The 23590-nt window shown below is 38.2% G+C and overlaps 1 protein-coding gene across 5 annotated transcripts in view; it reads left to right on the top strand.

Moving 5' to 3' along the window:
• The window catches only part of Kcnip4 (potassium voltage-gated channel interacting protein 4), a 1120502-nt gene that overhangs the window by 1043365 nt on the left and 53547 nt on the right, over positions 1–23590 (top strand). The gene's annotated exons all lie outside the window — the stretch shown is intronic.

Here is a 23590-nt window from a genome sequence, read left to right as displayed (position 1 = left end):
CCCTCATATCCCCACGGAGGGTGAGGCCCTCCATAGGGGTGTCCACAGTCTGTCATTTCATCCAGGGCAGGGCCCAGACCCTCCCCCCAAGAGTTCAGGGTGAGAGTGCATCTCACATTGTTGGATGGGAGTCAAAAGTCCATGTGTATACTCGGGATGAATACTGATCTACTGCCCAAGGCTCAATAGATTACCTAGGCCTCCTCACTGTTATCTATATTTTTATGCTGTACTTTATGCCCCAGTAATTGGAAGGGCTTCAGTTTCATTCATCTGAGGGTTTCCTTCCCTAAATATATCCATTAGTACTCCTATCAATAGACACCATGCAACTTGTTTCCAAACTATATTGCACAATAGTGATGGTACCATTTATACTTAGTGAATCCTGAGAACACCAAATTATCCAAAATACATGAGGATTCATCTAAAAAATCATAATTTTTCCACAATTCAGATTATTGGTCGTGTGTGTGTGTGTGTGTGTGTGTTTCTAAATGGGTAGATACAACCTTGTCAGTTCATATAATGTTACTTGCTTGTGTTTTTTCAGCCTTTACTGATCTTTCTTCCTCTCAGATATTGACTATACTTTTGTAACAGTATTGTCTCAGAAAATGTGTCTGATCTAACTTTTAATATCTGGAATGAATAAAAGAGTGGCTCTTTTTCTTCTTCATTAAAATCCCTTTGAGTGCTTCAAAATTAAAACATTCTTCAAAACTGCCCTGAACATCAAAGCCCCATTTTTTCTGCATAGATGTATTTCCACAGTTATATCTCTAAATGTAGGCCAACATGGAAGAAAATAATGGTTAACTGAGTCCATATAGTGAATCTTTGATTTTAGTAATGATAAAGTTTTAAAAGTAGTAAATCTAACTGTGGTCATCAAAGGCTACAAATATGTCATTAGAGGAAGATAGGGGGTATGTGATTAAATTATTCATGGCAACTGTTAAACAAGAAAAATATATTCCTAGAGATCCATCTAGGTGACTATAATTAATGATGATGTATTTGTTGTATAAAAATTGTAAAAGAGGATGAGCATGATAGTTCACACCTTTAATCCTCGCACACAGGAGACTGAAGCAAGATGACTGACTGTGAGATAAAGCCATCCTGTGAAATAATGAGACTCTGTTTCAAAGTACTATACAATAAAATGAATTGTGCTTGTGAAAAGGGCTTGTGACAAAAAAGGATAACTGGATGCAGCAATACATTCGTTACATGAAACTAATTGTTGTTGTTGTTATTATTATTCATACATATTATGCTAAATATCTTAAAACTTATTTAAATTCAAAGCATTACATTACATATAATAAAATGACATTATCTACATACTTTAAAAATATGTGTGATTAAACTGGCAAACTAAGCAATAGTAGAGAGACTACCTTAAATGCCCCTTCCTGATAATGAGTTTGACGACTACCTTATATGCTGTCCTAGAACCTTCATCCAGTGACTGTTGGAAGCAAAGGCACCCACAGCTAAACACTGACCTGAACTCCTGGAACCCAGTGACAGAGAGGGAGGATTGATGAGCAAAGGGGGTCAATACTGGGCTGCTGAAACTCACAGAAACAGCTGACCTAAACAAGGGGGGGACCTCTTAGACCCCAGACTGATTGCTGAGAGACCAGCATGGGACTGATCTAGACCTCCTAAATGTGGTTGTCAGTTAGGAGGCCTAGGCAATCTATGGGGCCTTGGGTAGTAGTTCAGTATTTTTCCTGACATACAAATGGACTTTGGGTGCCCATCCCACAATGAGGGATGCTCTCTCAGCCTGAACTCTTGGGGGAGGGTCTAGGCCCTGCAATGAAGGTAATGATAGACTCTGGAGATTCCCCCTGGAGGGCCTCACCCCCCCTGGGAATCGGAGTGGGGATTGGGTGAGGGGCTGGGGGAGGCTGGGGGCAGGATGGGGGGAGGGAGAGGGAGCTGGGATTGACATGTGAAGCAAGCTTGTTTCTAATTTAAATTAAAAAATCAATTTTAAAAAAATATACGTGGTTTTAAAAATATTGTCATCAAAGCAAACTAATAAAATATCCAAAATGGTTCATGTTCCTTTCACTTTTGCTGAAAAGTTTCAAGTAGAATATCTCTAGTTACTTTGAAAAGAAAAACTTGGCCCTATCGTGGATGCAAAATTACTGAGTCAATAAATCTTCAAGACAAAAGAAATGTTGCAGGCTCTTCAGCTCTGCATCTGGGGACTAGCCATACTCCCTTGAACGTATTTTCCCAGATAGTGTGCCGGAAGATCACAATAACAGTGAATTAGGTCTTGCAGGCAGACAACCACAGGGGAAAAGGAAACTTGGTTTCATATCTCATGACAACGGGAGGGGTTTTCATTCTGGCCCCAAGCTGCTCCCTCAGAGCTCACTTTGTGAGGAGCTAGCTGTCCCTGGTGTCTATAGTTCTCTTGCCAGCCACAGTTCTGAAGATGAGACAGTTACTACTAAAAGCATTCTCCCTAAACACTTGGGAAGGAGACAATGAAATTTCAGTTTCAAGGCATCTTGAGAAAGGTTCTGACTTACATTTCACTTTGTGACAATGGTTCCAAAAGTGTTCCCTAAAAAGAGCTCTCTACAGGTGTCAGAAGAGTGTGGATTTGGAGATGAAAGCTGAAAAGTTATTTGACTTTTCCAATTATCCTGTGTCTTGCTATCAAAATGAAGACAGTGATGAATGATTTATGATATTGCTGTATTTTTGAAAGGAGAATCACTTGCTATCCCAAGGTTAATCTTTTTTTGTGCTAACATTGATATGGGTGTGTTCCACTGAACATTGCCAACACTTCATGCATTAGTTGGTCAATATTTTCCCGATTAAATCTTGAGGTTTCTGTGGGTTTCTCCAGCCTGGTCTCCAGCCTGGTTTTGACCTCTTTGATCATCACTCCTCCTCTCTGCAACTGAATTTCAGAGTTCATCTCAGTGTTTAGCTGTGAGTGTCTACTTCTGCTTCAATCAGCTACTGGATGAAGGCTCTAGGATGGCATATAAGACAGTTATCAGTCTCATTTTGGGGAAGGGCATTTAAGGTACCCTCTCCTCTAATGCTTAGATTACTAGTTGGGGTAATCCTTATAGATCCATGGACATTTCCCTAGTGCCACAGTTCTCTTTAAATCTATAATGGCTCCCTTATAGTATCTCTTTTCATGTTCTTCTCTATTCTTCCCCTGACTCAATCTTCCTGTTCCCTTATGTCTTCCTCTCCCCTCCTCTTCTCCCCTTCTCTTTCTCCTGACTCCCGCTCCCTTCCACATATGCTCCCAGTTTTCTCAGGAGATCTTGTGCCTTTCCTGTATTCTGTGGGACCATGTATCTCTCATTGGATCCTCCTTGTTTCCTAGCTTCTCTAGCAGGGTAGACTGTAGACTGCTAATTCTTTGCTCTATATCTAAAATCCATATGAGTGAGTACATACCATGTTTGTCTTTTTGTGACTGGGTTACCTCACTTAGGATGATTTCTTCTATTACCATCCACTTGCCTGTGAATTTCAAGATTCCATTGTTTTTTTTTTTTCTGCTGAGTAGTATTCCATTGTGTAAATGTACCACATTTTCTTTATCCATTCTTCAGTCCAAGGGTGTTTAGGTTGTTTCCAGGTTCTAGCTATTACAAATAATGCTGCTATGAATGTAGTAGAACAGATGTCCTTGTTGTATGAATGTGCACCTTTTGGGTATATGCCTAAGAGTGGAATTGCTGGATCATGAGGTATACTGGTTCCCATTTTCCAAAGAAACTGCCATACTGATTTCCAAAGTGGCTGTACGAGTTTGTACTCCCACCAGCAGCAGAGGAGTCTTCCCTCTTCTCCACATCCTCTCCACCATAAACTGTCCATGGTGTTTTTTATTTTAGCCATTCTGACAGGAGTAAGATGGTATCTCAGAATTGTTTTCATTTGCATTTCCCTGATGGCTAAGGATGTTGAGCACTTTCTTAAGTGTCTTTTAGCCATTTTAGATTTCTCTATTGAGAATTCTTATTTAGTTCTGTATGCCATCTTTAATTGGGCTATTTGGTGTTTTATGACTAGCTTCTTACCTTCTTTGTATATTTTAGAAATCAGTCCTCTGTCATATGTGGTGTTGGTGAAGATCTTTTCCCATCCTTTGGGCTGCTGTTTGGTCTTGTTGACTGTGTCCTTTCACTTACAGAAGCTTCTCAGTTTCAGGAGGTTCCATTTACTAATTGTTGATCTCAGTGTCTGTGCTAGTGGTACTATGTTCAGGAAGCTGTCTCCTGTACCAATTCATTCAACGGTACTGCCCAATTTCTCTTCTAAGAGGTTCAATGTGACTGGATGTATGGTGAGGACTTTGATCCATTAGGATTTAAGTTTTGTGCATGAGGATAGATATGGATTTGTCTGCAGTCTTCTACATGCCAGCATCTACTTGTGCCAACACCATTTGTTGAAGATGCATTCTTTTTTTCCATTGTATGATTTTAGATTCTTTGTCAAAAACCAGGTGTTCGTAGATGTATGGGTTAATATCAGGGTTTTCAACTCCACTGATCTACATGTTTATTTTTGTACAAATACCAAGCTGTTTTCAGGACTACAACTCTATAATAGAGCTTGAATTCAGGGATGGCGATACCTGCAGAAGGTCCTTTATTGTACAGGGTTGTTTTGGCTATCCTGGGTCTTTTATTTTTCCATATAAAGTTGAGTATTATTCTTTCAAGGTCTGTGAAGAATTGTTCTGGGATTTTTGATGAGGATTGCATTGAATCTGAAGGTTTGTTTTGGCAACATTGACATTTTTACCATGTAGATCTTGAGTGAGCCTACTACAGAGTTTAACTCACTTCCATCATTTCTTTTATCCTCCTTTTCCAAATTCCCTGCCTCTATAGTGTCATGCTTAGTATTCTTCAATGCACTGGACTCTTCCCTTGCCAGGCTAGTGTCTGCACTTCACCAACACTCTGGGTGCCATTTGTACTCTCTGTCTCTCTGTCTCTGCCTCTCTGTCTCTGTCTCTTTGTCTCTCTGTCTCTGTCTGTCTTTGTGTCTCTGTCTCTGTCTCTGTCTCTGTCTCTCTCTGTCTCTGTCTCTCTCTCTCTGTCTCTGTCTCTCTCTCTCTCTCTCTCTGTCTCTCTCTCTCTCTCTCTCTCCTTCTCTCTGCCTTCTCAGGAATCACTGATCCAGGTTTCAGTTTCTCTTCTATCACATCTTCCAAACGGGTTAAAAATCTTCCCTACACAAAAAAATCACCACAAGAAGACGTAAATCCAAACAGAATCTGCCCTTTCCTTATCTTCATGAAATATTCAAACGCTTGCCTGAACTCTTGTCTGTCTTTCTTTCTTTTTCTTGATACACTGTCCTTGCGGGTTTTTTTTTTTTTGGCTCACTCACACAATTCTCTAGTCTGGCTGCCAGCACCAACCACTGAAGTGAAAGCAGCACCGCACTGTTAATCTAGTGTTTTTGCAATCTAGTGTTTTTTCTTGCAAGATTTGTCCTCTCTTGTGAACATTCTTGTCCTGGTCTCCTTTTCCTCTGCAAATCTATATCTATCCACCCTCACCTCACCTCCTATTGCCCACATGTTCTCCATCTTTAGATCATGTATTTGATATTCTTTCACCACATTGTGAATTATTTTGGGAGACAAACTATTATGTTTCTCATCATTCATTCCTACCCATCATGAGGTGCAGAATACTTGTTTAGGCCTTCATCTGTTTCAAAACTCAACTTGACCTCATATCTCCTCTCTCTTCAGTCTCTGAAGTACCTTGTAACCAGTCACCTTTCTACAAGTAAAGTGGCACAGAATTATTTTCTCATTTGAAAAGATAAATTCCTTAGCATGCCATTGAATTTTCCTCACAGGATGACTTGAAATAATGTACCTCCTCTCTACATGCATGGATGACCACATGGATATAAGCACCCTACATGCAGCAAAACTCACACTTAATTTGAAATTCCTGGGCTGCATGTAGTATTGACTTAATCAGAGTCATTAAATTAGCCTGAGTTGTTTATGTATGCTTTCAGTGTGTCTCTAAGATGTACACTGGACTCTAAAGCCATGACTTAACATCAGTCTTACCAAGCAACAGCAGATTCCAGTAAATAGAAGTTCTACTCCTTCTATTGTAAGCACTGATATTTACCTAAAATCATAGGTAAATATAGGCATAGGGCAGGGAACCTATGTATAATCAGGTTAAGGACTGGACTAAATGTAAGTAAACTAGATGGACTTTTAAGGAGCTTTCTATCAGCACCTTAAGTCACTTGGAGAATAAGCAGTACCCTGTCATTTCTGTGACTACCGTGAATTTCCTTAATGGCATTTTCCATAGTATAGGCTCCAGATGGGTTTCTATCCTGTTCTCCAATTGTGCTGAGTTTATTTTATTCACCTACATCATATGTTACAGTTATCTGTAATGACATCCAATGTCCCAATGCTTGGAAGAATCAGTGCTTTGGGAGTTAACAAGCACAAAGTTTCATTTCATGAGACCATTCCAGTTCTAGGTAAAGTTTCACTCAGAAGAATTAAGAACTCCATAAAGATAGAAGATATTTCCTGCCTGAATTTTTTAAAAATAACTTGCTATTTCTATGACAAAAGATAATCAAATCTGTCTTGCTTCTTTTCCATTCATTCTCTTCTAGCTCAAACACTTTCTTGCATCTTAGTGCCCACTGATGTAAAATGAACATGACTGGATCTGCACAGCATCAGTGACCACATGGAATAGGAAAGCAGAGTGTTAGCAGTACCTTGAACAGTCAGAAGATGATCAAAATTCTAGATTTTAAAGAATAGTTTATTTTGTATAGGAACCAGGCCTTAGTCTCAGTTGGTCTGTATCTTTTTCTATTTGCTTACTCTCCCTTGGTACCCTCTCTTGACCAACTTTCCCACTCCTTCTACCCTATGTTGTTTTCTTCCCAACCGCTGGCCCTATAGTTCCACCGCCTTATCTCTCTTTTGAGGTTTATCTCAAGGACCCAGACAAATAAACCCATCAAATCACATTGACATTGAGATTGTCTCTGACCTGAGGTCACAGAAAAACTTGAAATGAAACCAGAAATCAAATAAGATCTATAAAGAGATACCAAAGGGTACAATAAAATAAAATACAAAAGGATGACTCCAAGCATCTCTTTTTATCCACAAAGTGACTTTCATTTTGAACAATGGTTTGCTTTTGTGTTATTTCTCCTCCAGTGACAGCAACCATGAGGAAAATTGTTTCAGGTGATAAACTGCCCATGCTGGGAGCTAGAGCGAAGCTAAGTGGCCATGGTTGCCAGGATTCTGCAGTTACTGTGGTACTCTCTGGACTCACTGTGGTTGTGTGAGTCATGCTGAGTGCACAGAGGTTCATGTACCAAGCTGCACTGCTGGGAAAGTAGAATTCTCTGATTGCTTCCACATGCCTGGCCTGAACAGCATACCCGCCAGCACCAGAACAGGCAGGTGCTTCGCCATGTCTGATTTAAGAGTGAGGTCTGGGCTCCAGCATGCTGCAGAGTAGGAGGGTAGGAAGAGTGTAAACACAGAACAACTCCTGAGATGAGCCATCACTGCTCACCATCCCTGTGGAGAAAGACAAACTTGGCAAGGCTTCATGCTTTCAAAGGTCCGATGAAATAAGTTCCATACAAAGTTGTAAGAAAATACATTTATCACCCATTCTGAATAACAGAAAAGCAAAATGTTGCCCCTTCTTACTATTAATCACAATGACTGAACCTCATCCTGATATGCAGTTGACAATTAGAGAAGATTTATACATCAAGATCACAATGAGTACACTTAATTGTTAGAATTCGAGGGGAAAGAGTAAATGAAGGAAGTGGCGAGGAGAAGAAAGGGTAAGAGAAGGAGAGAGAGGAGAGGAGAGAGAGAGAGAGGAGAGGAGAGGAGGGGAGGGGAGGGAGGGAGGGGAGAGGAGGTAGGGAGGGGAGGGAGTGAGGAGAGACATTACAGACTATTACACACACACATATACTAACACGACATTAGGCATAAGTATACCATGTAGGTACACTACATACTATTAGCTTACATATTATTATACATAATATGTAGAGGAGAGTTTCAGCACACAAATAATATGTCCAAACTCTGGCCTCTTACAGTAGCTCCATCATGGCTAATAATCTCTAGTGTCTCTTTGCATGAAATCAGAAGCACCCCCCTGAGTCTGTTTGTGAGCATGTTTCCAGAAAGGTTTATCAAGGGGAGGAAAACCTGTTCTGAATGTGACCAGCACCAAGCCATAAGCTAATTTTCTGGAAGGAAGGGAAAGCAGGGGGCAGGACTCTGAAGAGAGGATCTCTGTCTTCCTGTGCTTCTAAGATGCCAGGGCGAGGTTGCTCTGCTCATCCTCACCATGACAGAGTTAAATCCTTCTCAGAGACAAAGCTGGCCCCCTTTCGCCATGTTTATGCCAGGCATTTGTTAGAGTGGGAAAGCTAAGTGAGGCTCTCGGTTCCCTGTAATTGCAGAGTGTGTATGGCCGCTGGCATTAGAGTTGTCAGGCAAGTAAATCAGTGTCTTCTCCACCACAAAGTGTCCATAATGATATCACACACAGGCTGTTTTAGGTCTACTGCTGAGCTGCACACAGTGTACAAGCCTGGTTTAACTGATGTGTCTTCATCCTATTCACAAGCTGTTTACTATAAATAAGGAAACACACACGTAGAATTTTACAGTCTGAACGGGCCATATTTAGGAATATATATATATATGCTTATACATATATAACAACAAATAATGAACAAAGAGGCAGTGATTTTCAAAAAGAGCAAGGAATGGTTTGTGGGAGGGTTGGGAGGGAGAGAAGGGAAGTGAACAATGTAGTAATTATATTATAGTCATAAAAATAGGAGAAAACCCCCACAAAAGAAGGAATATCAGATTCTTGTCCTAAAGCACTTACCTCTTATGCTGTGGGTGAGATGGGACAAGCCAGAAATCATGTGAGATAGATAAATGACTGACAGTTGATTTAAAAATCAAATTAGACATCTTACTGGAGTTGGTTTAAAGGGCCATGACTTAAGTTTAACTTCATTATTCCTTAGGCATAAGAATTATGAAGTGTTCCTGGTTGATTATAAGGGGAAACCATGACTTATATATCCAAAGAGTGCATTTGGTTCAGGTCAAAATAGAAGATTAATGATGGACATTCATTTTGCTAGTTTTGAAGATGGTGAACTGTTTCTCTCCTATAGACGTATACGTGGAAGTCTCCCTAAAGACTGAGATGTTCAGCTGTGGTGGTAGTTCCCTCCTGTAGAGTGGGAGACATATGACTGGCACTAGGCAACTCCCTGTAATCACTGTGACCTGCTCTTCACCTGTTCCTAGAACTTCCCAGTTGTGGGAAGGTTTGGATTTCTTGTCCTGTCTACATTTTTAGGCCTCTTAGCTATAAGGAAATGTCAGGTATGTTCTGGCAGCTAATTTTCCTAGCCTGAAATAATTTACCATGTCTGCACTATGTACCTACTGGGAGGGCGGTGGAATCTGACCTCAAGTGTACTCTAAGCCCAGGTTTCCTGGTGTGGTGTCTCTTTCCACAAAATTATGACAAATTGCAAATGCTGGAATTGTGATCTTATTCTCTGTACAAAAAAGAAGTTGTATGCAGTGAGCTGTGGTTTAATGGTCACAGAATGTCAGCACTGCTATCATTCATCATGTGTAACATTTTTTAATTTATAAATATTAAAATTTTAAACTTACAAAAAAATCCAAGGTGAGCCAAGCAGTGGTGGCACATGCCTTTAATCCCAGTATTCACAAGGCAGAGGCAGGAGGATCTCTATGAGTTTAAGGCCAGGATGGTGCACATCCCTCCAAATGGTGACCCTCTTTAACTATTTCACTTTAATTAATTTATGCAGTACAAGTTTGTGAATATGATTACATAAATGTAAATAATGACCTTTTTAAAATAGGAGGATTAATATATCTATAGACCACTTTCTTGGAAAAGCTACATCCAATTGCTAACTGTATCATATAGAAATGTTACCTTAGAATCTCCTTGCTGGTTTGCAATCCCTGATGTGTATATTGTTGATTTTGTATTGATATTTTGTGACCAGAAGCATGACCTCAGTTTGTGTCATTGCCTTCATTGCATCAACTGTTTTCCTTCATAGGTTTAGTCTTGCTTGCAGGAATTTGTATTGTCACTCCTTATTGCATGCTCTTCTCCTATTGCACCTTTTATATTTTCCAATTTTCAAGACTCAAGACTCTATCCTTAACTCATGGATCCTACAACTCAGTGTAGGCAGGTTTAGCTTGCAGGTTATCACTTGCCAGCTATTCTGAAAATTGTCACGTGGCTACAGAACTTTGTTGTTGTGCTAATGTTTGGATTGTTGCCCCCAAAATACTGTTTGGATTGTCATGAGCTAATGAAAAAACAAAGGCTAACATAAACCGTCAATGGTGTGTTTTATATTAATGAATTCCAAATGCTAACAAGGTCTCACAAAAAAACATATTAACTAAGTCCACAGGCCCCCACACTGAGAGAACCAAGCAAATTCACAGGAATATGTATCTCTTCTACCTGGAGTGGAATTCTCGTTATGTTCACACTGTGAAGGGCAACTACACTTCAGAAAAGCAGTATCACTCATCACTCATCATGCTGAATGCATGTACTAGTTTGTTATCACCCAGCTTTGTTTAAGTTTACTCCCATGTTACTTGGTAGTGTGACTTAGCCTTGTAGTCACAGAATAACATGACAGAGTCCATAACGAAAGCCCTTGGTTCAAAACCCATTTCTGACTTTTATTATCTTGGCACCCCCTGCTCCAGTTTCTAAAATAAAACTAGTTATTTACAAAGAAAATTCTTAGAATACATGCTTGTGTGTACATAGTTAAAAGGTAAAAGTGAAAATAATGTGAAAACACAAAGATGGGTGATCAAGAGAAAATTGTGTCTAAAATCTTCCCACTTTTTTTAAAGTTTAGTAAAACAATGTTATTTAGATATTAGTTTTAATGGAACTTGGATGTAACTTAGTAGTGAAGTACTCCCCACTCAGAGGTTCTGTGAGGATTAGGTACGGTGAGTAAGTAGCCCAGAATCTGCTTCATCAGATTCAGTAGAATCTTCAAAAGATTGAGCAAATATTCTTAATGCTATCTAATAAGGTGTGGATGGGCCCTATAATTATCAAAGCTACCTAGTTTTGTAAACAGGAAGGTTTGGATTTGTACCAAGTGCTTTTCCAGGTGTCTCTAGACATCCCTCAGGAATGTGGGATGTGGTCACAGTCACTTTGTGTGGCAGCCTGAGTGCTTAGCCACAGTGCTTCACATTTTTTTAACTTATAAAATACCTTTAATTTTACACAAATGAGTCAAATTTTTGTAGAATACATTTGGATTTCTCCTTTATATTATCTTATGACAAAGAATTGTCTTTCTGTTTTGCAAGAAGTTGTGCCCTTATCGTCTTTTTTTTCCTCTCAATATATGTTTTTATTTAAATTAGAAACTTGCATGATTTGCCTGTCAATCCCAGCTCCCTCTCCCACCCCTCCTCCCTTGTCTCGCCACCAGCCAGCCCCCCCACCACCACCACCCAATCCCCATTCTTGCTCAGTCCTTCTTGCTAATGATAAAATTGGTTGAGGCTTTCAGACCAACCGCTGCTGAGCAGTACCAGCCTTGTCCACCAGGGGACATGTACATCTTGTCTTTAGAAGACTCCATGCTTTTTGTTTGTTTTGTTTGTTTGTTTGTTTGTTTGTTTGTTTGGAAACAAACTTGTTTCACATGTCAATCCCAGCTCTCTCTCCCTCCCCTCCACCTCCACCCTCCCCACCAGGTCCCCCAGTCCCCCACCCAATCTCCACTCCAATCCCCAGGGAGAGTAAGGCCTTCCATGGTGGATCTCCAGTGACTCATTTCATCCAGGGCAGGGCCTAGGCCCTCCCACAGAGTCCAGGCTGAGAGAGCATCCCATATTGTGGCATGGGCACGATGATCTCCATCTTACCTTGTTTGCTCAGTTTTTATTCATCTCCAGTTTTATTACTCGCAATTTTTGGTATGTTCTCCCTACAACACTCTTCCCTTGCTTATGGAAACAGCCATGTACCATGTGACAATGTGTATTAAAGCGTAAAAATATTTTAAGTGGCCGGAATAAGACATGATTGTAACAACAGATTAACATAAATGACAGTATATGTGACAGGACCACTTATCAGAGCCCTAGAGTTTCTTATATGTAAGTGTGATGAGGGACCTGCATATTTGTATTTCTAGTTTCCAGGTGTGTAAATGCAGTTGGTACAGTCTAAAAAGGGTTGGCCTGGAACAATAAAAAGGAAGATGAGAAAAAGAAACAAATATGTTATGCCACACAAAGGAAGCAAGAAAGAATGAGGATGAAAGAAGAATTTGAGGCTAACTCCTACAATCTGAGTCTTATACATGACTAACAGGATGGAGACAACAGAATAAGAACCATTTGCCAAAGACCAGACACAAGCATGATGATGTTGTTGAGTTATGAAGTAGGCAAGTAACTGTATTTATAGATAAACTGTGACATTCAGGTTAACAACAGAGTGTACAATCAGTGCATCAGATCACCTATCTGATAGAAGTCTTAAAGATAATACAAGGGACTATATGAAGCAGGAAAAAAAAGGCAGATCACGCTAGAACAAAAGCAACACTGATGGACATTTTGAACAAAATAATTCTATTAATTGTTTACAATTGTAACCACAGAAGACAATGGATGGCCTCCTTTCTCTGCTTAAAGTAGAGATAAATCAGATTTAATTTGCCTACAAAAGTCACTTGACTAATGAATTCATTCTGTCATGCCAAGGAAGAAAGCATTCCAGATACAGTGGACTCCCTTAACATAGACTGCCCTTTCTGAAGTCACCATTTGATACTTCCAGGCACATTTTATTACCATGATGGAAGATCCAGTGGTATAAAACCAATAAATCATTTTCTTTTCTCTTTGTGGTTTGTGAAATATATTTTATGATCTTGCATCTGTGTACCTCTGCAATAGCCTCTCTAGCAGATAGAAAAATGCTATTACTGCCCTCCATTGCATGAGCAGAATACAAATGCAGACAAAATCCGAAAATAACCTTTGAGAAAAATTCAGTGACACTTGAGCCTTTCCAGTTTGTAGCATAGAAATTTAATTTTTATATTTATTCTAAAAGTTGGCAGTGGGAAATAATATTATACAATAAAACGTCATTTAGGTCAGGTCAACTGTTTCTACAGGTATCTCCAGTTCCATGTTGGTTTATTTGGTCATCTCTCCTCCCTCTCGCAACTGGATTCTGGGCTCAGTGCTCAGCTGTGGGTGTCTGTTTCTGCTTTGATAAGCTATTGGGTCAACGTTCTAGAAATGGTAACCAAGGTAATCATCAATCTCATTATAGGGGTGACCTAATGAGATCATGCAGACCCTCGTTGTAAAGTGGGAAAACCAGCATTTCACCAAGCCAAACCCTCTGAATACGGGGTACCAGCTAGGAGGCCAAGGCAGTCTAGGGAACCTCTAACAGTGGAGCCAGGGTTTATTCCTTGGTCACAAATGGACTTTGGGAGCCCATTCTCTATGGAGGGATACTATTGTAGCCCAGATATGGAAAGGAGGGCCAGGGCCTCCCCCAAAAGATGTGATGGACTTTGATGATCTCCTGTGGAGTGTCTCACTATCCCTGGGGAGTGAGTGCTGGGTGGTTTGGGGTGTTGGTGAGAAGCATGGGAGGGTGAAGGAAAGGGGGGATGCATATGTAAATAAGAGTGTTTCTAAAATTTTTTAAAGAAGTCATTTAGGGCTAGAGGGTTTGTCCTCACATTTTCAGTATTAAAGCAACAGAGGATATCTCATGACTTAAGAAAAATGGAAAATACCAGGTTTCTGTTCATTTGAAAATGCAGCATTTGCACAATGCAATAGGTTCTTAGAGTACCGATGTTATCATAAAAGCTATTTATTGAGAAATCCAGTATTCAAAAAGCCCACTGATGATGCAATCTAGGTTACGGCCAACCATCAATAATCACTGTACCTACTTTTTCCATTTTATATTCAGTTGAAACTGTTTATGTTGGGAATAATAAAGCATTTGAGAATTTATTTCTTGTTCTGCTACCCAAACTCTTCTTCATATAGATCATTATTTTAGTAGTAAAGAAAAGTATTATCTGAATTTATATCCCAGTGGTCAGTATTCAGCACAAAAGACCAAAAGATTGTATATTTAATTTACTCACCAAGAATCCCTGTGAAGTATTATGACACAAAAATAAATCTTAGAATCTCCATTGGCTCCTTCTCACCTGGTGACATAGACAAACAATAATCTAGCCCAAGCTGTGAAATTTCTGAATCAGAATGAATACTAAGTTAACAAATGTATTAAAATCTGATTTTTATTATTTTCAACAAGAAAGTATGAATACTAACTTGGTAAATTTTGTCTGAAGAAAAGAAATATTTTAACTCAAAGAGGAAAAATACCTCTTTAAGCACTTTGTATTTCTTAACTGATTTTGGCAAAATGGCAGAAGACACATGTTAATTATTGATAAAGATTGCAGTATTAAACTAACATTAAAGATTTTAATAATACACATACATGAGGGTAAGTGAAAATATTAATTACATATATGCATACATGCACATGTACATACCTCATTCTCATTTGTGATACTTTACCTAAAAGGTAGATTTAGTGTTCTGTGATGGATGTTAGGCTCTATGTTCAGTTTTTAATTGTCATGTGAAAAATACAAGAGAAAGAGAAACAATTTAACAGTGGAAACAATAAACCATGAATAAGAGCTAAAATTGTTGAATATATAACAGACATACAATGATAAATGCTTGCTTAACCATGTGTCATTTATATTTAATAGTATTGAGAGTTTTAACCAAAGATTATCTTAAGTAATATTTAGTTAAGCATGTAGTAGACTATAAAGTAGACTATTTAAAGTAAGTTAGTCAATTTTATAACAATTTGAAGACACAGAAACAGTATGTTTTTTCTTTTTATTATAATTTATTATTTTAAGAGTTTTAAATTTTAAATATATTTAATAATATCCTTCTCCTCCCCCAAGTCCTTCCAGATCCTCTCCCCCTCCCTACTCAACCAACTTTAAATTATTTTTCAGAAAAATAGAAAAGAAAAAGCCAGTACAACATCAATGACCACAAAATGAAGAAAACAAAATAAAACCACAACCCAAAAAATAAACCACCAAAATTTATTCAAATATAAGCACACTAAAAAAAGTTGTTAAGTCCATTATATGGTAGTCAAGTACTCTTGAAACTAAGGCCTGACCTGAAGTTGTTGATATACCCAGTGTCACTCTATCAGAGAAAACTGATTTTCCCTCTCCCAACAGGGTTAAGTGACAATTCAGCTGTTAACTTTTATCCTGGTGACTAGGTTTTCCTTCATTCATTCACTTATTCATCCACTTTTTAGAAATATAGCAAATAAAATGTAGTAGAACAACAAAAATTCACATCAAAGTTGGAAAAGACAAACCAACGAAAGAGAAGAGCCCAAGAGAAGGCACAATAATCAAAGACTCACTTGTTCACACACTCACGAGTCCCATAAAAATAATAAACTTCAAGATGCAATATGTAAGCAGAGGACCTGGTGTAGACCTGTGCAGGCACTGTACACACTGTATGGATCTCAGTCTCTGTGAATTCAAGTGAGCTTTGCTCATGTTGGTTTAAAGGGTTTTCTTTTCTTATTCTCCATCCCCCTGGCCCTTATATTATTTTCTACCTCCTCCACAGAGTTCCCTGAGCTCTGAGGGAAAGGATTTGATGGAGATATCCCCTTTCGGGCTGAGTGTTTTTACGTCTTTCACTCTCTGTGTAATGTCTGGCTATGGATCTCTATCTTTGCTCCCATCTGTTGAAGGAGGAAGCTTCTCTGATGATGGTTGAACAATGCACTGATCTACATGTATAGCAAAATATCACCATGAGACATTTTACATGGCATTTTTGAGACCAGCATTATTTTACCTCAGGACCCTGGGCTATCTGGTCTCCTGTCTTTGGTAATTCAAGCAGGATCATGTATAGGTTCCATCTCATGGAGTAGGGCCTTAAGTCAAATAAGTTATGGCATAAGATTTGTGCGACCACTGCCCTAGTGTATGTTGCAGGCCATATATAATTATAGATGAAGGGTTTGTGACTGGCTTGCTTTCATTTTTGAGAGTGTGCAAAGCATGTTACTATACCAAAGATGCTGGAATATAAGGTTGAAGGCTCTCTGTAGGCATCAGGCTCAACATTGCCATCTTCAATGAGTTGTGTAATTGTTGTCTTCAGCAATGGTGACTTGCTGTCATTTTACAGAGAGCAACCTATTGTCTTAGCAACAGCCTGGGTTGTTTGGGAGTTCCCATGGGTCCACTTTGGCCAACAACTCAATTATAAATAACCCAATACCAGTACTGGAAGCTTCATTTGGTGACAAGAAATGACCAGATGGAATTCAGTTACTCCCATTATTTAGAGATATAATTTAGACAAACTTAAATATACATATATTTTAGGAAGTTTCTATTGTATTAAGTTTCTGTACTACCTCACACATGCCCCTAAATTGTAGCTGTCTCTCCCTGTAATCCCACTGACAGCCTCCTTCCCCTTCCTCCTCCCCAGTCAATCTTCCTGTTATAGCCCACCCCAGGCATCCATGACTAGCCATCTATTTCCCTTTCCTAACAAGATGTATATGTTCCCTCTATTCTCTTACTCTATACTTACCCTTGTAGTTTGGTCATAAATTACTTCACAACTAATATCCACATATAAACAAATACCATATTTGTCTTTCTGGTTCTGGGATTCCTCACCCAGAATAATTTGTTTTTCTAGTTCTATCCATTTACCTTCAAATTTCATGATGTAATTTTCTTAATGGCTAAGCAATGTGTTGTATAATTGTACCACACTTGTATAAATGTACTGTGTTCTTATCTGTTGAGGAACATCTAGGTTGTTTTCAGTTTTTGGATATTATTAATAGAGCAGCAATGAACATGGTTGACCAAGTGTCTATGTGGCTGACCAGAGAGATGCTTTATCATAACAAAACATCCTTTGGGTATTTGTCCATGAATCATACAGTTGGATCTTGAAGTACATTGATTTCCTTCTCCCTGAGGAATTGCCACACTGATTTCTGTAGTGTCTGTACAAGTTTGCACTCTCAGCAGCAATGAATAAGTGCTCCTTTCACTCCACATCTTCATCAGCTATGAGCTGTCACTTGTGTTCTCAGTATGCTTCTTTAAAAACAAGCAGAAAGATTGACGCTAAACAAAAGTTTATATGGACTTCAAGTTTAAGAAAATAGACATACTAGCTTTAAATGCTAGGTCAAGTATACTAAATCTGTAACTTAGAGATTGATTGAATTTCTGAGAGTCAATATAAGAAATGAATAAACAAAAATGAAAATGGAAACTAGGACATGCTGAAATTAATGGAGACAAATTTTAAGACTCACTACATGATTTAATGTTAAGGGCTTTGAGCACATATTGTAGCAGATATCCATTCTCTCTGTCTCTGTCTGTCTGCCTGTATCCATCCATCCATCCATCTATCTATCTATCTATCTATCTATCACCTATATATCTCATGCAATTGTAATGTTTTAAATAGCATTTACAATGCTGCATCTCCATACCAACTTGTCATGATCCACAGGTTCACTGGGCACTTTGCATATTCTTCAAGTTACCGAAGGTGACCGCATTCTCATTTTCCCAGTCATATAAAACACTTCTCTTCTATTTTTTTCAAATTCTATTAGCAGTCAACTGACAATTTTTCTAAACTTTACTATTTCACTCTTTCTTTTAAAGCTTCCACCTACTTCCTAGTTCAAAAGCAAAAGTCACATATTTTAGTAAGTTTTGTCATGGCATCACTTCACTTTTAAAGCTTCCAAGTTTAGATTTCAGCAAAAGTTGGCATTTTCTCTGTAGGAAACCATCCCAAAATGTAGAGGATAGATGCGAGTGCTCCTTTGTTTAGCTCATTACTTTGTGAGCCACCTCAACAGATCTTGCCCTTGCCGTCAGCAAAGCTCACTCAAGTGCCTGTGTAACTTGGAGCCTGGAAGATCTTGGCTAGCGTCTCATAAACGCCCTGTGGTTGGCAACTGACCAGCCATCCCATCTGTCTTCCCATGGCAGGAAAAGTACAGCAGAAGAAGGCCATTATAATTTAATACTTTTTCAAACTCTTGTAGAAGGGTTCCTGAGACAGAGTTGATTGTGGTCCGTGCCAATCTTGAATTCCTGTTTCCTCCGAACTCTGCTACCCTACTGTTGGGATTGCAAATGTGTGCTACATAATTGGAGTAATTTTCAAGGTTGCTCTAAGCACATCACTTGGCCAAGCCTAGTGAAGCTATGGAAGAAAATTGACCAAGGAGATGAATGTAAAAATGAGACAAAAATTCTCAATAATATTTGCAATGTATTTCTTTCAAGTAGCCACATTTGAAGTCATGACTACTATTTTATTGAATTATTTTGAATTGTTTTGTTTCACTTTTGTCTGAAATTTCTTCTATGTGTGAGTCTGTAAAGATGCTCATTTTAATTGTATCTCTTAGCATTTGTCCTCTATGACAAATTAAAGTGTAAAAATTCTGGATCTCTTACATTTTTAATAGATTATAGAAAATCTCAGTAATCTAAATATTACTGATACATATGATGGTCCTTAAGCTAGAGGAGTATCATTCTATCAAAAGCGTTTTAACTTAAACAGAGCAACTTGCTAAGTTTACTTGGGAGAAAAAATTTAGAGAAAGGAGGTTTTCCTTTCTCTTGAATTTCAGGAAGAGCAATATCCTTACAGCTGTGTTATAGAGAGAGATGTCAACTAGTTAGGCAGTATGCTACTGTAAAACACACAGAAGAATTTTAATTAACTGTTTAAGTTGTGAACTTAGTATGAAAGTGCTCGAATTATTTGGGGAGGGTTTAAAGACATGCTATACATAGAGGGCTTAATTTGTGGCTTATATTTCTTTTTATAGAGCCTTAATATTTTCCATATAAATAGGAAATTTTATAATTACTTCTTCAGCACAGAACTCTCAGTTTAAATCTTGAGAACTTTCATTTTGTATGTCTGGAAAATATGTATCTACTTAGGCCTGAATTCAGTTACTTACTAAACTATCTTTTAAATATTTTTCTCCTCTCCTTGATGACAGAGCTATTTCTGGATTTTAAACATGTTCAGAAATATTATTGTTATTTGCAGGTGATTAATAGCCTTTGCTTGTGTGATCCCTCAGCCTTCTCTATGAGAAAGGATAGTTTATAACGGCATGCCTTGAAATATGCTCTCCCTTGATGCTCACACTGACACACTAGGTTCTTGCACACTGTGGTGTACCCAAACTAGTGATACATTTTCCACAGATGGATCTCCTTCAGAGTATTTTGTGGGGACACCAGACCTTGAGCAGAAACCCACTTCCCCTTCGGCCTGGGAGCAGGCATCTGTGTAATGTTTACTGGAAACAATTCAGTGCTTTAAAGCTTCATAGGGCTCAGATAAGGGCTTGCTCACTGAAATACCATGACTGTCACACCCCCTACGGCTAGATGCCTCTTCCTGTCCCTGCCCCCTGTGGTGTCTCCCCGATTCTGGGGCCAGAGATTAAACCACCAGCCAGGAGGGTGAGAAGTGGAAAGAATGGTATGTAAATGGATGGCAAAAGTCCTTAAAAAGGGAAGCTCTTTTTTTATTGGAGAGACTTCTCCTGAGAGCTCTCCTAAGCGGACTGGGGTCTCCTCCTAAGCTGACTTGGGAAGCATAAAGTTTTCTTAAAGCAACCGACCGGTCTCTGTGTCATCTATCCCGACCACCTCGCTACATTCTTGGATGCAGGCCGCACAGCAGGTGCGACAATGTATTTGGCCCTATGTCTTCTCTACTCTTCTTCTACAGACCACTGCAATGGTAAAGCTACATAACATTATGCTCATTTGGAAGGATAAACAGTGGTGGATTCATATCCGATGAATTTACCATTAAATAGAAAACTAGCAATCATGAAGTATTCTGGGAAACTGACAGTTTTCAAAGACATTCAAGGACTTTTTTAAATTTACATTTTACATTCCCATCCCAGTTCCCACTCCTTCCTCTCCTCTTGTCTCCCCCACCCCTCCTCAACTTCTATCTGCTCCTCAGAGAGGATGAGGCCTCCCATAGAAAGTCTGTCCTATCATCTTATTGAGGCAGGACCAAGACGCTTCTCCATCCCCCACACTCTTGTGTCTAGGCTGAGCAAGGTATCTCTCCATATAGAATGAGATCTACTAAGTCAGTTTGTGCATTGAGTTAGATCTTGGACCCACTGCCAGTGACCTAATATATTGTCCCAACTGCACCATTATCACCTATATTAAGGGAGTCTAGTTCAGTCTTATGCAGGCTCCCCATTTGTCAGAACAGAGACAGTGATCTCTCACTAGCTCAGGTCAGCTGATTCTGTAGGTTTCTTCATCATGGTCTTGACTCATTTGTTCATATTATCACTCCTCCCTTACTTCAATTGGCCGATTGGTTAGTTGTGGATTTCTGCATCTGTTTCCATCTGTTATTGGAAGAGTGTTCTAGCTATTCCTGGGATTGTGGATTATAGGCTGGGTATCTTTTGCTTTATGTCTGGTATCCACGTATGAGTGAGTACATACTACATCTGTCTTTCTGTTTCTGGGTTACCTCATTCAAAATGTTTTTTCTAGTTCTTTCCATTTGCCTATGTATTTTAGGATATCATTGTTTCTTGCCACTGAGTAGTACTCTATTGTACAAATGTACATTTTCTTTAACATTCAAGGTATATGATGTGTTCATAATTGCATGAATCACACTTTTCTGCCTTAATATGTCAATTTCCTTATTGGTCTCACACCATCTATAGTTTCTTTCTTAATTGATTGCAGATATTTACTAGACTATTGTTTCATAAGCTCTCTGCTATGTACAGGTATCTAGTAGTGAACATGATGTAAAAATACTCCTTCCTCCCCAGAGTTGAAAATCCAATGAGCTACATATATGTAAAAAGATGGGTTACTGCAGGATGAACTGAAAAGAACTTGAGGGAAAATAAAATACTTCAGAAAAATAATACAATAGCACACTTTTAACATCCCCTTAAAATTGGGAGAAGAAATTCAATTTTCAGAATAAACTGGTTGTAAGCATCACCAGATAGTTAAACTTTGTAATTTATAAATATATAGGAGTACTTAATCAATTATTTCATAAAACATGTTTGCTTTTAAAAGAAAAATATCCCAGATGAGATTTCCAACTAAAAATAAATTATATTAATAATAACAGTAAATAATATTATTTTCCTGATATAAACATAAAGGAAATTATTAATTACATCCTCCAGATTACTAATAGCATAACTTGTGTGGTCAATAATCAATAATCTGTTTAAATTATAAATGATTCCTTTTGATTAATCGAGAATTAGAAAGAAGATTGTGAATTAATCATTAGATAATAGCTTTGAACTTCATATTAATGTACTTAGAAATATCCCTTTATGTACAATTGAGTACTTACCTTGCCTAATTCTAAAGGGGCTTTTCATTGAGAATTCCTTTAATCACCCTACACAATAAAGTCAACATGAGAAGAGCAGTATGGAAACTATAAAAGGAAAATTAAACTACAGGAAGAAAAGAAATTCTTTAAAAGGACATCAGAAATACAAATACAGTATTTAATACTTTTATATGGCATTCTCAGAGAGCAACTCCAAAATGTCCAAATAGATCAATTTCATCCAAATAAAACTGTCTAAAAGTAAAATGTTTCCAGCCAATTGGTTAGAAGATATGGGAACTTGAAAAGAAATTTTCAGATATAAATCTATTTATCAGTGTAAAATGTGAAAGCTACCTGTCAAGATGTAATGTGGAGATGAGGGAGTAATACAGTTTGGCCATTTCCAATTTAGCTAGATCAGCTTCCATCTATATGTCAATATTTCAAAAGGTTCTTCAGACCAATTTGGTAATAAATGTGTCTCTCACCGAGGACTATTGAAACTGTTATAAGAGGAACAGTAAGTAAAGGCAAAATATACTGTCTGAAGTGTACTTTGAAGTTGTCTCAAGCCAATTTACACACAGATTGCCATGAGAATTGTGCGTGTTATCAAATAATGTGCAGCGATCTGAGTAATTGCCAGATGTACGAGCAAGCGTAGTCCTAGGTAATTGGTTTTGCACGGGATTGCAAACTCCAGCTTCCCAAGTGGTTTCTGCATAGGTGTTTGGGAAGCAGTTTGAGTCATAAAGCCATCACAGGACTGGCAATAATGAAAAAATAACCTTGCAGGAATGGGGCTGCAAAGGAAACAAAAAAAAAGAAGTAATTAAGAGAGAATGCAAACAGGGAAAGAGGAGAGGCCAGTAAGGATAAAATAAAGGGCTAGAGAATGGGGAAGCAGGGAAGAGTTGTGCAGGACAGTGTCTGAAGATTACTTTGGATCACAAATCTTTTCCCAAGTCATTAGTTCCTAACAGGAATCAAGAAAACATGCAAGAGATTGATATGCAAAGCAAGCTATTTAAAATTAAAATAAAAAATTTAAAAAAAGAAAAGAAAACATGCAAGAAAGAAACAAAGTTAGAACTAAAGTTCACAGTCCACAAAATTTTATTTCTTGAGGATATTTTTTCATATAACATGAACCTTATATTGAAAAAGTAAGATAGATCCCATTGTTCCCCTTTCTCTTTTAATTTTATTACTGAACAGACCTCATAGAAAATCAGTGATCAGATTTGATTCCTATAAGTAAAATAATTGTGGAATTGTTTCCATGAGATTTTAAATTTTCCTAAAAATGAACTTAAAGTTTGGATAATGTTTTATTGTGTTTTTCTCTATTAATTATTTTGCACAATTTCAGTGATATACTGATATTTACAACAGTATTCAAAAGACCACACATTTTGGTTATGAAGACAAATTACATAAAACAAAATGATATACCTTTTGTATCTGATATCGAAACACAAAATAATAACTAAAAAAAAGGAGACTCATTTTTTTCTTTCTAGCACTAAAACTGACCAATGGAAGAAAAAAATGACACTTCTTCTACTTAGTGTTGAAAAGATCAACAATCAAAATGTAACACCATTTTGGTGAGCCTAGGATATTTTGAACCACGTGAAAAGAAGATTGAGGCCATAGTATTTTATGGGAATTTTAAGAGGACTGTTGCCTCTCATGCCTAAAGGAGAGAGAAATACATGTACCTATAGACACAAGTGGATCAGAATTCCATCAGCAAGGACAGGAATCTTTCCCCCTACTCTCTCTTCAGACCTGGTATCTACAGCAAATAAACATGGTATAGTCGCACGACAGACTTGAACCAATTACACACCCCTGAGGAAT

The sequence above is a fragment of the Mesocricetus auratus genome, unplaced genomic scaffold (assembly GCF_017639785.1).
Source record: "Mesocricetus auratus isolate SY011 unplaced genomic scaffold, BCM_Maur_2.0 Super-Scaffold_100006, whole genome shotgun sequence".
NCBI lineage: Eukaryota > Metazoa > Chordata > Mammalia > Rodentia > Cricetidae > Mesocricetus > Mesocricetus auratus.
Note: the sequence above shows the minus strand (reverse complement) of the source record. Positions and strands in the feature narration are given on the sequence as shown.